Here is a 3,826-nt window from a genome sequence, read left to right on the forward strand (position 1 = left end):
TAAACATTGCTTCTCCATGTTTGTGGTTTCCTAAAATCAGTGGTAGGGGTCCCTAGGGGGCAGAGTCCATTAACATTCAACTCTTGATTTTGGCTCAGGTGATGATCTCGGGGTTATGAGATTAAGCCCTTCAATGGGCTCTGCATTGGGGGTGGAGCTTGCTTAAGCTTTGCTCTCTCTTCCTCTACCCCTTCTCCCCCCTCTCTATAAATAAACAAAAGGAATAATCATATCTTTGATTATCTAATATACATGTTGACTCTCCCATCAAATATATCCTCTATTTCCAAAGACTAGCTAGGCAATAGGTCCTCAGTGCAGCACTGTCAAAGTGATTACAGGAGGAAACTCCGTTTCTGAGCCCTGTACCACCTCTGTTCCAGTAAGGACCACATCAGAGTAGAGGTCTGAAGGGCCCCACATTTACCTGCCCCACATATCCTGGCGTCCGGAACACTCAGCCAGTCATATCTTCCATGAAGTCTTATCCCTTCATACCTTCATTTCATGCCTGCTGAGCAGAGAGTCAATCCTTCCTGTTATGGTAGAGTGTAGTGGTTGAAAGCATGAACTCGGAAGTCAGCTTTGAAACGAGCTCTGCTTCTACTTGTGCAGCAGTGGGCAAATTACTTGACCTCTCTGTGCCTCAATTTTTTCACATGAAAGATATTATCTTCTAATAGAGGTCTGATGTGCTTTAAATGAGAAAATACGGGTAGAGAGTTTAAAATGGCACCTGGTATAAGGTAAGCACTCTACAGGTGATAGCTTTTTTTTTTTTTTTTTTTTTTTTTAAGATTTTACTTATTTGGGACGTCTGGGTGGCTCAGAAGTTGAGTGTTTGCCCTTGGCTCAGGGCATGACCCAGGGTCCTGGGATCGAGTCCCGCATTGGGCTCCCTGTGAGGACCCTGCTTCTCCCTCTGCCTATGTCTGCGCCTCTTTCTGTGTGTGTCTCTCATGAGTAAATAAATAAAATCTTTAAAAAATAAAAGATTTTACTTATTCATTGTGGAGATACAGCATGTGAGCAGGGGGAGGAGCAGAGGGAGAGGGACAAGCAGACTTCACATTGAGCTCAGAGCCCAAGAAGGGGCTGATCTCACAACTCTGAGATTGTGACCTGAGCTGAAACCAAGAGTTGGCACTCAACCAACTGAGCCACCCAGGCAAGGTCACCTGGGTGATAGCTATTTATATTACTGGATAATTTTTCCTAAAGCTAGGTTACCTCCTAAGAACTTCAAAGAGTCAGGCAAATCAGAGTCCAATAAGTGTCTATATACTGCCTCTTGTGATTAGTATGATTGGACCAGATAGAGAAATCTAAAGATCAGCATAGATCTAAATTAAATAGCTTCAGTGCTGATGTCATCAATCCCCGATGCCTCTGTGCCTTCTTCTACCACACCCCCCATTTGTAAAGCAGGAAGAGGGACAAAAATGGAAAACTAGGAGGAGCAAGTCCCACCAGAGTTCCTTCTGTCTTCTGCCCAGAGAGCGATAGCAGCAACTTGCTCATGGAGGTAAGTTCAAGGAGTGTGTTGAACATGGTGTTTTGAATTGTGTAGCTGAAGATCCCAGGCACTTCTCAGCCAGGTGACTATTGCATTGACTTCTGTGATATAATAAAGTGAGCACACAATGTTTCAGTGCTAGAAGGCTACTCTGATTGGTTCTTGGATTTTGAACTATGAAGCCCTTTCATAGTATATAAAGTGGGAGGCCAAGAGCCGTGGAGGTATGATTGCAGGCTAATTGCAGTGGCAACAGCAAGCCACGGCACAGAATTAATTCTGGGACTAGCATTATAGTACAGCATAGTATGCTTGTTAAGAGCTTACTGTTGGGTTCCAAACCTGGTTCTAACAAGTGTTAGCCATGTAACTTTGGGGAGTTATTTTACCTCCCCAAATCTCATAATTATGTGGCCACTAATGAGGGTGAAACCTTGTTGGAGAAAGCACTGCCATGGCTCACAAATGGCAGGAAAGTAGCTCTGGTGCCATGCTACAAAACTTGCTAGAAATTCATCCTCTAGAACTTTTGGGAACCACCCCCCCTTTAGGGTACTGTGGAAAAGCTGATCAGTGGGGAAGCGCCTCCCTGGAGGTACCCTGGTGTGGTCGCCAACCCACAAGAATCAAAAGCAAAATCCTTTTCTTCTGCAATGTCTCTCTAGCACCCTCTATTGACAAAGCCTAACATCGTTCCACTTGGCAAACGAAAAATATGTAAAGGGCCCAGATTAATTTTTACAGACGAGGCAAAAAGGAAGAATTCGGAGGGATAAAACCAATAACTAGCACAAGCATGATTCTGTAATATCTTTAGGGGCTGATAATACTGATAATTTCAAGCTGATAGTGTCCAAATAAGAGCCAGTGTGGCCCATCTTGGGTCTGCACACAGCTGTTTGTCCTCTGCAGAGGAGTCATTCTGAAAGTCTAGTCCCTGGGTCAGTGTTGTCAGCGTCAAATGGGAACTTGTCAGCAACACAAATTCTAGGGCCTTATCGCAGGCTTACTGAGTTAGAAGCTCTGGGGTTGGGGACCAGCAGTCTGTGTTTTAACGAGCTGTCCAAGTGATTCTGGTACCTGCGAAGGTTTGAAAACCACTGGTACAACAGTAAGTTCTGGGAACTCGGTGTGCACGCTGGGAGGGAAAAGTCAATACAAATTTCTTTATCCAAACTTTAGTCTCAAGTTTTAATCTTGAAGAATAAGAATCTTGAAGAATACCTAACTTCTTTGGGATCTGGAAATTGGCAGGGAGCATCTTATTCTATCTCCGCTTTCTCACGGATGACATTTCTGGACTTGTAGGCATGAACATATCAGATATGCTCAATTTGGTAATAAAGTCTCTTGCTGATGCTCTCTTATATGCAACTCACACTTGATTAGAGTCCCAAGCCCACTATTGAGATTTCCATCTATTTCTGTGTATATGCAAAAAAAGGGACTGTAATGCTCACTTTACTTTTTCCATATCGGTGCATTTCTCCCTAACTCTCCACCCTGGTTGGAGTGTTGGAAACAGCAAGAACCACAAGCCTAAGGTCAGCAAAAAGAGCAGCATGGAGCACATGTTAGCTTCCCACTGCTCCTGAGCAGGCCCGCCTCCTTGACTAGGCTCTAATAGCCCAGAACAGAAAGCTTCAGGTTTCCCTGACTCAGCTCTTGTCTTCCCAGGCTCTTCAATTTGCAATCCTCAAAGGAGAGAGGCCAGATGATGCAGTCTGGCAGACTTTTCTGCCCTTCTTTGCTTCAAAATTAAAAATGTGTGTGTGTGCATATTTGAGTGCATACACAGTTTGCAGATCTGAGGTATGGGTATTGTGGCCTGGCCCTCATCCCGCCACTAACTAGCTGCATGGGGTCAGGCAGGTCACCGGCTCTGGTTTTAATTTCCGTGCTGAAATACAGAATGTTGGACCTGCGGATACTGCTCCAACATTTTATGATTATGTATTACCACCACAAGCATGTCCTGAAAAGGTTAACCTGGCTTTGAATCTCACCCTCTACTGTGACAGTCTGTGCATAGGTCCTTTTTAATTCCCTCCTCTTTGATATTAAGTACGATGAAACCTTCCTACAACAAATTCACCTAAAAGGATTGAGGTTACTTATGCACAGAGAGTGAAGACTTCAACAGGTTTGCTCTAATAAGCAATGATTTTTAAAGATGTGGTAATCTTCCAGTTAGTATTTATCTTTCATGGCCCCACAAACTGCATCTTTAAATCCATAAATAAGTTTCCTTAAAGTATCGCACTTTCCTGATCCTTCAAGCTTAATGATAAAGGGAAAGCACAAGAAAAA

Source organism: Vulpes vulpes, chromosome 1 (assembly GCF_048418805.1).
Source record: "Vulpes vulpes isolate BD-2025 chromosome 1, VulVul3, whole genome shotgun sequence".
NCBI lineage: Eukaryota > Metazoa > Chordata > Mammalia > Carnivora > Canidae > Vulpes > Vulpes vulpes.